Source organism: Dryobates pubescens, chromosome 3 (assembly GCF_014839835.1).
Source record: "Dryobates pubescens isolate bDryPub1 chromosome 3, bDryPub1.pri, whole genome shotgun sequence".
NCBI lineage: Eukaryota > Metazoa > Chordata > Aves > Piciformes > Picidae > Dryobates > Dryobates pubescens.
Window position 1 is genome coordinate 40,103,035 of NC_071614.1, and position 12,349 is coordinate 40,115,383.

General features: G+C 43.9%; 1 protein-coding gene across 14 annotated transcripts in view; it reads right to left on the reverse strand.

The window, feature by feature from the left end:
* Window positions 1-11,464, reverse strand: part of MYT1L (myelin transcription factor 1 like) — a 334,473-nt gene extending 323,009 nt beyond the window's left edge. For 10 of the 14 annotated variants that reach the window (XM_009902086.2, XM_054180004.1, XM_054180001.1 and 7 more), the window contains exon 1: window positions 4,291-4,814. The gene's annotated coding sequence lies outside the window, so the exon portion shown is untranslated. Of the gene's footprint in view, window positions 1-4,290; window positions 4,815-4,859; window positions 4,991-5,374; window positions 5,719-11,407 lie in introns of those variants that run through there. The other 4 variants (XM_054179997.1, XM_054180000.1, XM_054179998.1 and 1 more) reach the window with 4 other exon arrangements.
* Between the last annotated feature and the right edge of the window lie 885 nt (window positions 11,465-12,349).

Below are 12,349 nucleotides of genomic sequence, written 5' to 3' on the forward strand. Positions count from 1 at the left end.
CCCCTTTCAAGGGTATTCCTTATGCCAGAGAATGTCCTGCTGCAGCACTGGAAGGAATGCCAGAGCATCTCCTTCAAGAGAAAGCCCAAGCAGTCCCTACAGTTTACCCTCATAACAAACCTTGGATATCGCCTTTTTTTGCATTTTGGCTATTTTGTTTGAAACCATTCAGGAAGTGACAAAGATGGACTAGGTTAAATGCTGTAACACGGTACTTATTCACACCACATTAGGCAGAGGAACACTAAAATTAGGCATAAAATTTTATTCCCTTGGTAATATCCTCCAGTATTGGCTAGAGACAGGAGAAGCAAAGGGAATTTCCCTTTGAAAAAGCAAGCAAGCTATTGCTATGCAATATCAAAATTGTGGCATTACATCTTTCAAGTAAGTATCATCATTTCTATCAGCGAGAGTTGGGGCAGGGGTGAAACATCACCAGAGTGACTGGAAAAAAACAGCCATTCAGTGAGCAGTCTAAAGGCTCTTTTGAATGGTTGCCATACCCTCCCTTAAATCCTATCTGTAAACAATTTTGTTAATCACAAAAACATGAGAAAGTGAGGAGATTATTTCTTTTGATTTTACTGAAGCCACATGAGAAATATGTTTGGCCTATCACTCTATTAAAAAACATTACAGGTCTGATATAAAGCTCATTGCTGTCTTTCCTCTGGGGTCAGGAGCAGTCTCATGCAAAGCAGAAACAAACCAGCAGTCTTCTTCAAAACTACCATGAAAACATCTCTTAAAAATTGCTGCTTTTCACCAATTCTCTTCACCACTGCTTCTGGTGATGGACAGCACTTGCTGGATTCAGACTGAACAAGATGAAGTTATGTCAAGTGATCAGTGGCATACCATGCCTTTTCTAATCACCTTCCTGATTAAAAAATGTCAGGCTGACATAAGGTGTGTAGACTTTTAATACTTCACAAAAATAACAGATCCCAGTGCTGGTTTGGATGAGTATCTGTGATGAGTTTACATGCTGCAGAGCTAGAATCAATTTGGTTACAATGGATCCTCAAGATACATAAAATTTATCCTGAAGGAAACTGAAAGCAATTGCCCAGATGCATTAGGCAATTGGGAGTTTCAGCAAACCAAAGGGGCCACTGGCAGACGCAGCATTGATTTCTTTGTGTTTACAACCTACCAGACAGTTCCCTACCAGACCTGATGTGATGGATGTCTATGGGGCACCCCACAGCCTTGGTTATTTCCACAGCTAAGTTGGCTGCTTTCATTACCTGGTGACTGTGTTCCACATCTGCAGCTTCAGCGCAAACATATTGAACTAGTATATACACTGCAAAGCCGATCCGGGAGCAGACTTTAAATCCAATCTAATACTAATGTTTACTGTTTTCCTCACTCAAAGTATGATCCCTTTTAAGGGATCGAAAATCCTATTGTGGTTTTGGTCTGTCTGTCTCCACATCCTACTCCCCCCTCCCAACACAAGCCATTCCCCTTCATTTCAGTTTCATTATGTTTTGCTGCTTTTTTTTCCTCTACAGCTAAAATAGGCAGAGTGGTTGTAATCAAAGCAAAATACTGTGAAGGATTCTAAAGAGATAATCTTTGTCAATGGCCTGCAAAAGCTTTGATTCGCTCTCCTTTTGACTTTTTAATCTAGGATATGTGGAGAAGATGATGCTATTTGGTCAGTACCCGTTTTCATTCCACAGAAATCTGGCTGCACTTCTGTTTAAAACAGCATTGATAATCTGTCTAGGATTTCTCATCACTCCTGTTGTGAGAAAGAAAAGGTCAGCAAGTAATCTATACCCATAAAGTTTTCCTGTACTATACAGTCAAGAACTTCATATCTTTATTGAAAGTTGATCAACATGATGCAAACATTTACCAAGTTCAGGCATATTGATATTAAATTTGGTATTTCCATAAGGATATTCGGGGTTGGATAGGTATTGAGTAGCAAAGTACTTTTCCACCATCGAATCTCTCAGCAAGACAATGGCTGTGCTCAGAGTTGATAGAGAAATAGGTTCTAACGCAGAGAACTTCGTTTTATAATTGGGCTCATGCAATGCACTTAAAAAGAAATGCCCATACTGATTTCCCAGGGAAATACCAATAGGTGGAAATTATATTCCTGTTCTCTGGGAGTCCACACAAAAGCCTGAATGGTGCAGAAAAACAGTTTTCAAATAGTATGGGGTTTTTGCCATTCATATGGCAAAGTTTCTAGCTAATAAATTGCCGCATATGTGCCCGCAGGTATGTGTATGGAATCAAAAGACTCCTTTGCATCTTATTCATCTCCTCAACACAACAATTAAACAAAACAGAAGACAACAGGGAAAGTAAAAAAAAAAAAAAAATTTAAAAAAAAGGCCCTGCAAAATGCTCTTTAACAAATCTGGAGAATACCCCTCTGAATACAGTGAAGTAGCTTTTCTTCTTTCTTAATTGCCTTTGTCTCCAAACACACAGTTGCTCAATTCTCTAATATGTAAGATACAAGATTGCAGAGTAAAACAACAAAGTCATACCAGGAGCTAAGAACTACTATGACAAAAGTGATGCCCTTTTTTAAAACACAGGCATATAACTGAATGTTTCCCATCTAAAACAAAGAAACCACTGCAAATAGTTAGGATTTAACTATTGCCCTTGTGGGTTAAAAAAATGGGGGGGGGGGGGGGGGAACATTCACTGTGCAGAAAGTTCAGGCTGTAAAATACATACAAAATTGAACCTACTTTTAAATTAGTTTAAAATGTACCAAATTCTGCATTTACTCAGTGTAACCATGTAGTCTTCCCTTTGTTTCACTTGATAAACAGATGTCATTTTTAGAAAAATATAATCATTATTTTATTTTTTTTCCCCCAGTGAAAATTCCTGGTTTTGTGCACCCTGCCATACATCACTCTGTAATTCTGGTGTTAGGAGTGTTATGTTGCCATCTTAATTGTTTTTAAATGTGTCATATTGCAAACAAGTACAAACATAATATATTCACCAGACTACACCACAGCAACCAAGTTTAACCTTATCATTCCAAACTTGAAGAAACCTGATAAATCATCAGGAGTTCCTGTTAACTGCCTACTAAGGGTTAACAGTTTGTTCCAATATTATTTTTGTTTGTTTGTTTGCAGAGTGACATGACAAGGACTTTTATTTGTGTGGTCATTTTGCAAAGATAAACTATCACACAAACCTAAAATGTCAATTCAAAAAAGAAAGGAGAGAGGTAAAAACTAAATGTCGTTTGGAACTGCATGCTGGTTTTCTCCAAAACAACGGAATTGAAGATAACAAAACCCCCACACATCTCTCAAATGGAAGCAAATCACTCATTAAACTGCTTTACAATAGTGACAAAAACTATGTAAAGATAATTAAAGGATAATAATTTCTACTTAACCCCAACCTTAACTGCAGTTTCAAAATTAGGTCAATTAAAATGAAAATCACATTTTTAAGGGGATGAAGAATCATTCAAATGGGATAAAAATATTCCTAAATGACTACATGAAAAACAAAGCAAATGCAACTAAATTTTAAACATCCCCCGCCCCCCCTGTCACCACTACCTCCCCCCCCCCCCATTTTGTACACAGCATCAGAATTATATAAGAAATGCCCATCTATGGATGCTCTGTTCGAGAAATGGAATTCCAGCCTGGCTCGGTGTTATCATCTGGCAACAAAATCTGTAATGCCAAGATTGTTCATTTTCTTCTTTTATTTTCTCCTCTCAATAAAGAAGCCTTTCTAAGGACAAAAATATAATGGAGAGATCTGGAGCTGAGAGAATCAGTCCTAATTTGTCAATCAGTAACTTCAGGGTTTAGCATTACTGCCGAGTTTGTGTTAAATAATCATTATCTCTCCCCCCCTACACCCCCCTTCAGCCAAGAAAATGCATATCACACCAATTCAAACTAATCACATCTGGGCTTTCATGGACACAGTAGTTGCTAATTTTACAAGTCTGCCCACATTGTTCCAGAAAATAAGAAGCAGAAACCTGACATTTCGTTATTAAAACCACTGAGAGCTCAATCCTGTTTCCACTGGAATCAATGTCAAACTCCCTGTTGACTTCAGGGAAAGCAGGATCGGGCCCTGAGCTGTTCAGCCTCCTCCAGCTCTACGCACAGGAGGATGTGTTGAGGAGCTGGGGTGGAAGTACAAACCCTAGCTTTTCCTTTGTTAACTGCCCAAAGAGTTGGAACTTTCCATCACTTTGTGAACACCAGCAAAGTGCCCTGCAAGCAACAACGCTGAAAAAAAAAAAGACATATTTACCTTGAAGGGAACACCAAAGGGAAAGCTGTCGAACTGCAAACCCAAAGTAGTCCAAAGGAATGATCTATGCATGCAGTCCAAACACGGCACCTTCAAGTAGGCCACAGTCTGTCAAGCCGTCGTCTCAGTACCAGCCACCCTGCCTTCCATCTTATGATATTCACCCCAAAAAACCGACAGACCCGTTCCACAACAACAAAACTCTCCTAATGCTTTTGAACGCCCACCATTTGTTCTCCATTCATCCAATCAACTTTGCACTGCACATCTTCTCCTGCAACGGAGGCTCAAGAGGCAGGATCCCTTCTCATCTGTATGCTAATTATTTTGCCACATGGACAAAAAGTCGTAAAAATGCTTTCAGACAGGCAAACTGACGGGCCTGAAAATGGGAGGCAGAAATTAATCAGTTGCCCCCACTGAAGGCAGAGGAGACGGGCATGCGTGCAGCTCTGCTGGATCAGCTGTAAACTCCATTTAAGGAGGCAGCATAGCAGGCAGCAAGCCCCAATCCCCTCAGCACCACATCCCCGCCGCACACCAGCATCCGCAGCTGATCGCTGACTTACCGCCCTCCTCAGCCCCGCATTCTTTAAGCAGCTCCACGCAGCTCCATGCTGCCGGTCCGGCCGCGCAGGCCCAGCCCCGGCGGGGCGGCAGGAGGCGGGCAGGGCTGGGGCCGAGCTCCGAGCCCTCCCGTCACCCCGGGACTGGGCTCCCCGCCCTCCCTCCCCTCCCGCCACCCCGGGACCGGGCTCCCCGGTGGCCTTGGGGCTCCGCGGCGGAGCCGTATTGTACCGAATAGAGGGGTAAAAGAAATCGCCACCCGAGGGGAGGGAGAGCTGAAAAGACTCCAGTGGAAAATGGTGTCTCCCTTATAGAATAGCAGCCCCACCACCTCCAAAATAAATTAAAAAAAAAAAAAAAACCACACCACCAGAAAACACACAATAATCAGGCCTCTAAACATGTCTTTAACATAAAATAATGATTGAAAACCATCGTTGTTTTGCCGCCCGAGCACCGCGCCAGGGTCTACAGAGTTAATTCATCACCGGGATTGCTGAAGCCTCTCTCGCTTTACCTGCTCACACCATCTTCTCCCCTCTGAAACAAAAGAGCTGTTCGCAGAGGAAAAGATGAGCAGCCTCCCACCATGAACAGCCTGCGGGGCTCGGCTCTGGGTGATCACCAACCCAAACACCAACAAGGGCCAGATTTCCCTGTGCCTCCTTCTCGGCGCTTGTCCCCAGCAATTTAACGTAGATTTTGTGGCTTTCTCGCTGCCTGCGTTTAGCCCAGGGACCGCGTTACTAAAGCGTGTCACCCAGACAACGACCGGGAAGAGGCACCCCACCGCCTTGCAGCGCGGTGGCAGAGGCTTTTCCGCCCGCCCCCGAGCAGCCTTCCCTGCGGGGTTCGCCCCCGGGCAAGCCGGATGCCCCTGCGACGGGAGAGGCTTTGCCAGCGGGGAGTCACTCGGCTGAAACCCGTCCCCGAAATGTCATTTCGATAGCAGCGTGACAGGCTGTGATCTTTAGGCGGAGGAGGCGGCACACCCCCTTCTTCTCCCCCCCTTCCCCCCGCATTGGCACGGCTCAGCACACCCCCGACGACTCAGCCGTGCCCTGCCCTGGCGCTGCCCGCCCTCAGCGCCCATTCCCACAGGAAAAGCTTCGTTTCCTCTGGGAAGGACCCTGGCCAGGACACACATCCAGCCTCCCTATACACACACCCTGTTCCCTTGCCCTCCTTATTGCCATTGTGCTGCCGCAGCTCCCTCCTCCAAGCACCCCCTCCCCTCCTTTCCTGCCCTGCGCGGTGATGCTGGGTGCGGGCAGGGCACTGCGGGCAAACCCCAAAGTCACAAGGAACACCCTCCTCCAGCCCTGGGAGGTAATCCCTCCTGAGCCGTCTGCCTGACGTGTGGACACTAGGCATGTCTGGGATGCAGAGGTGACCCTTCTCTTCCCAATCAGCCCTGCCAGGAATCACACTGCGGGCTGAAGTTATAGCGAGTCTCCCTGTCACCATCCCTTCACATCCACAGCTACCAGAGGAGCTCCACAGCTGCTCTCCGATGGTGGGAGAGGGGATTTTGTGAGGGGAAGTTTGGACACAGGAATTCAGGGGAGAGCCAGCCTGCTGGGAAAGGGACTAACAATAGCAGAACCCTCATGACTTCTACGATTTTGGTGGAAGTCGTAGTGTTTCCCTGGGAAAAAAAAAAAAAAAAAAAAAAAAAAAAAAAAAAAAAAAAAAAAAAAAAGACAGACTTACGTGTCTCTTCCCCCGCCCCCCATCTCCACCTCGCTCGTGGTTTGGGTGTTGTGTTGGGTGGGGTTTTTTTCCCTTAATTTTTCTCTGTCATCTCTGATTACATCTCCCCGCACTGGCAGGGCTCTCCCGAGGCCGAGGTGCAGAGCTCTGGGGAGCAGAGCCACGACTGGGACGCAGGTGCAGGCGGGAGTGGGGAGGGCACCATGGAGAGCGCGGGGGGGGGTGATGGTAGTGGTGATGGGGGGGCGGGAGTGTGAGTGGAGCAGACCTACAGGGAGAAAAGCCTCCTTGCAGCAGGGAAGCAGGGCTGCCATGTTTATGTCGTAGAAAGGGCATGTCAGTTTGGGTTTTTCCGTCCAAATCGGTGTAGCCTGAGAGGTGCATGCACCCCTGGTGGTGAAAGGGCCCGTGGGGAAGTGTGCAGGGTATCTACAACCCGACAGCTAAATCTCATCACTTCCGAACCTAAGGTTACAGAACCTTTGGATAACGGTATCCACATTTTAAAAATCAAGGCTTGGCTTTTCTTTCTGCTAAAGCTACCCTCCTTATGTTAGATCCTGGTGAGCCTTAGTGAGACAGTGAAGGCAACTCTGAGGCACATGTATCATGGCAGGCATTTGCAAACTTTATGAAGGTGATTAAAGTGGGGGAAAACCCAAAAACCTCAGCATCTTCTCCAGCCTTCAGGTTGACACAAAGAAATGGCCCAATGCTTCTCCCACTGAAGACAAAAACAATACTTGCTTTAATCGAGGCAGAATGTATATAAATCCTGTACCAGGCAGAGTTAAGAAGAGGAGAACACTGCATCAGTTAGAAACATTTACAAAAAGACAGGTGTGGAAAAAAAATAATATTTGGGAGACTGGTGATTCAATGGCCTAATTATCCTCCATAAGACACTAGGGTATGGGTTTAATGTTGTGGGTTGGATTCTACCCTCTCCCTCCTCCTCCCTCCCCCACCTCCATGTTTCATCAAGGTGCATTATACATGGGGAAAAGGAGATGCAGGTCATGTTTAAGCAATGTTAATAAGAGCACAGGATTTTTCCTGAAGGTTAAGTTTGGCAGGTTAGGAAATTTCAGGTAAAGTAGGTTTTAAACCTTCCATTTATTTTCCTTTCTCATTGGAAGCAGTTTCTAACAGGACTTGAAACATTAGAGAAACACAGAAAACAGAATTCAAACATCAAATGAATCCTCTACTGTCAATAAGGGAGTGCGATTTCAGCCTGACAGGAGTATTACAAGAATATATCCACTAACGAGCAGCCTTAATTGGCCTGCATATTGTGGCTGTCACTGTTAAAACCTGTTCCTATACAGTCCAATTTTATACAACATTTAAATGTATAGTTCTCTAAAGCAGTTAGGGAGACAATACTCACTGGGCTTTTGATTTTGGGTGGGAAAAGAATGGGAAGATAAGGAAATTAAAAGAAAACAGGAATCCCTATTAGGAATATGGTATCAGTGATGGAAAAAATACCTGAAAGTCAAAGGTACAGTAAAAAACAGTAGACCTTCTTGGTCTTTGTCAGTTTTGAGGGGACATTATTATTAATCCACAGATCACAATGGCTGCAGAGATTTCACAGGCATTGACTATACTCACAACTTTTAAAATGCAGAATGTTCCTCGCCAGATCTCACATTTTCCTCAGCAGGACACTTTGCCTTAATATTACTTTTAATTTAGTGATTTGCAGCAGGTCAATGCTCATCCTGGCAAATCCCACACACAAGAGAGTTTAATGTGTGGCTTTGGTTTCCAGTACAGGGTCACACTCATAAAGAATACAAATGCAAGCAGGGATATTGGGGGAGGGAGGAAGATACTGCGCGTGTGCAGTTGGCAGTTATTAATGATAACAATGTAACTTCTAGATAATAAAAGCCAAAACACCAAACAGGGCAGAACAGATTGTGCCCTAATGTGTGAAGTGCCTTACTTTAAAGAGGTTATTCCTAGTCTGATCTCTGATTTAAAATGGTCTGACCTGCAAACTTGAATAGAAAATGCTGTTGCAACTGAAAACTGAAAAAAGTAATTTATATGTATAATGAAACCTTAAAAAGGTCTTTCAGACCAAGCATCAATCAAGAAAACATTTCCTGTTGTCGAACTCCAGAAAATGAGGATTTGCAGGGCAGGTGCAGGAAAGACTATGGGCACATTTGTGTTGGTGAGGGCAAATGTAATTTTGAGGTGGTGTGTTGCACATGTTGTTTATTTGTTTAAAAAGAAGACGAAGAAGAGAAATGAAAGCATTTAGGCTCAACAAAGCACTCTTTCACTGGGAGGCAAAAGTCTGCCTAAGTATGGCAACACTTGCAATGTCCCTCATGCTCTGAGAGTTAAGGAAGTGCCTCTGTTCAAACTGCACTGCCCCATGGACCTCTTAAGAACATAAAATGCCAGTGAAGATAGAAGTCTTTAAACCTACAGGTTTGGTGCTGTGCCACAGCCAGCTTCCCGCTGCCTAGGCAGGAGGCACAAGGCCCCCTCTTGCTTGTAGCTCAACACGCAGAGCCATGAGGGCGATGTCAACGAGCTCTTTGCCCATCGCCGGAAAGCGGCAGGGAGCTGGGAGGAGCAGAAACACAGCTCACGGTGCTGAGCAGCACGGACAGCTCCCGGTGCTGAGTAGTGCGAATAGCTCCTGGTGCTGAAGAGACCAGACAGCTCCGGCGCTGTGCAGTGCGGACAGCTCCCGGTGCTGACCGGCAGAGAGGGGGGAGGCAGTGGGTGCCCAGGCCGAATGGCGCTGTCTGCAGAACAATGGCAGCCAAGCTCCAAAGCCTGCTATAATCGCATTAATGAGATTAATCAGCGAATTAGCAGCAGTCAAATGTCAGGGTGGCAGGGAGGAATCCAGCCAAGCTCGGTAATTAACTTTTGGGGGGCAGGAGAAGGGAATCGGTGGTGTTATCCGTTAGGCTTTTCCTGAAGTTTGCCAGGTTTTATTCAGCAGCCCTTGGAAGATGCTGACAGCATAAGTGGCGGGGGGAGGAGGGGATAAGAGGGAGACCTCGACCTTTGCGTGCTGTAAGACAGCCTGCTAACACACAGTATTCCCCTTCCCACTGAAGTCCATGGAGAAAACCAGCACTGTTTCAAACCCCCCACCCCAGACACTGGAGCTGCACTGAACTCTAAGTGGAAAATTAGTTCTGTGATCCAATTTCCACTGTAAATTCCAACAGTCTTGATAAACATGATGGATGCCCAAAGAGCATTAAATCTCACTCCTTTTAAGAAATCTACAAGAAATATACTCCTTTTGAAATCAGAGGGTAGGAGAAAAAAGTCCCCTATGAACAACTCTCAGCAATAGATTATCATGACAAGTTATTGCTAGATCTGCTGTGGAGTGTTTTCTAAAACAAAGCACACACACACACACACACACACAAAAGGAATTAATAGAGGAATTTTAATCAAGTAATTTAGACTAATGTACTTAATGTACACAAGTCAGAGTTCTGATCTCTTGCTGCCCTCAATAAAAGTGAAACTTATCTCTACCTGAAATTCAGCACCCACCACTATTTCTCCCTTGTGACTATGAAATAGGAAAAGAAAAAAAAAAGAGAGAGAGAGAGAGAGAGAGATTCCCCCTAGGTGATGAAGAAAAATCTCCAAGTATTTATTTTCAAGAAAGTGCTGCATATCTCCTTTCTCTCTTTGGAAGGAGTGCTATCAAACACACAAAGCATTTTGCATGTAAACACTCTACTGTAATGCACACGCTACTTCTGCAGAAAAGAAATGAACATTTAAAAACACTTTGCCTGGATGAGGCTGTGCACTTCTGAGTTGGTCAGTACTCAGAAGCAAATGGCAAGCTTCTGTTCCATTCAGTTTCATCTTTGTTAGTGACAAAAAAAAGCAAACCTCTGCAACATGTCTCACATAAGAGAATAAGGCAGTTCTTTTTCACAAAGTAGTTTTCTTTTATAGTCCTCAGGTACTTTTAGCACTAAATTAAGATCAACAAATTTGTGCTACAGGGACTACAGTCATACTTAACTAGTTTAGAACTAGAATATAGACTGCTGGTTTTGGAGAGTTAACTGCACTAACCATTCCTTATTTGCAAAGCCTTTTCTCTTTAAAAATCAAACTGTAATAGCTAAGAAACATGTAAATAGTGTTCTTTCAAAATGCTACCCATATAAAAGTGTTGCCCTTTTAAAGTACAAATTCACTGCTTTCAAACATCGTTTTAGTGTAAAAACATTGTATCTTATGATCTTTTATTTGATTGCACTCAGCTGTCATTGAGCATTCCAGTCTGTGAAGTTTTTTTCCTTGGGTTCTCTATATCAAACAAGTACCGTCCAACATGCAGCAAGTTTATATAAACAACAACATGCTTCATGCTTGCCACATTATGTGTTCATATAGTAAACACACACTTTTGAGCGTCTATTCTACAGCCCAACACAATTTCAGCTGCACAGCAGCACTGCCAGAAGAACTTCAGCAAACAATGGACATTTAAGTACAAGCCACAGAATGTCTGCAAAAATCACGATAATCTTTCCAGTTAGCTACACGCATCAACCCCCACCCTGCATAAAACACAGCCCACACCTGCACTGTTAACCATTTACAAGTTAAACACAAGCAAAACATTTCAGTACGGTTAAGAAACACCCTGGCTTACTACAACTTTGAAAGGATGAGGAGTAAGAAGCATACCACAGAGACCCAGAAAAGGCTGCTTTTTTCTTCATTGAACACTCAAAAGATACCCCATGTTCCAGGGAATTTAAAAAAAAAAAAAAACAACAACCCATACAGATATGTATTAAAATACACCCACCAACACTGAGTAAAAAAATCAGGGGGGCTTCAAGAAGACTGCAGGGAAAAAGCTCTCACTCTCTTTAGTGTGCAGAAGCTTAGGGGGAAAAAAAATGTCGCCCTGGCAGGAATGACAAATGCAGTAGGATAGGCTAGCAGGCCTGAGGGATCTGTTTTACTTCCACATACATCCTCTAATGCACACACTCCCACTCATCCTCTCGAGATGCCTTTTTTTTTTTCCCCTCCACTATTTTTTTTTTTTCCCCCAGCTCCAAATCCCCGGCATATGACCTTCTGTTAAATAGATAAAAAAAAATTTGCTTATCAGTCATGCAAATGAGGCTGAATTCATTTTCCACAACAGATGGCCTCATAGATAATGATGATGGAAGAGAGAAAATTGAATGTCTCTCACAAGGTGGTCATGGCAACCGAGAGCAGAATAATATCAATAATAAGCTCACTGCATAATAAGGTTGTCAATCCCACAAATCAAAGTCTCCAGCTAAATCAGGTATCCCACCCCCAGCTAGTTATCAGGTAAATAAAGAAATAGAGAGCGTTCTTTTTCTTTTTAAATGAGGAGCTGTGAAAGGAAATGGTAGCTCCAGTTACCAAATCTCCAGAAGAGATTTTGCACAGTTAATTGTGTTTTATTTAATGATTTCAGGAGGGAGGTGTTGGTGTTTTCTTCCCCTTTAAAAAAAAAATAAAAAAGAAAAATTATTATTTCCACAGAGATGTTATTTGTTGGAAGCTGTTGGGGGGGGAGGAGGAGGAGGGGGTTGGCGGGGAGGGACGACGGGGAGTTGCTGGTTTGTTTTTTAGTAGTGAGGCTGGCATTTTGAACTCGATCTGCTGCTGAAGCTTCACCTCCTCTCCCCATGTCTGATGTGGAGTGCTGCATTGATGCAATAGCAGCTCGCCTCAGGCTTCCACCTTGGCTCCCGGGGGGCCA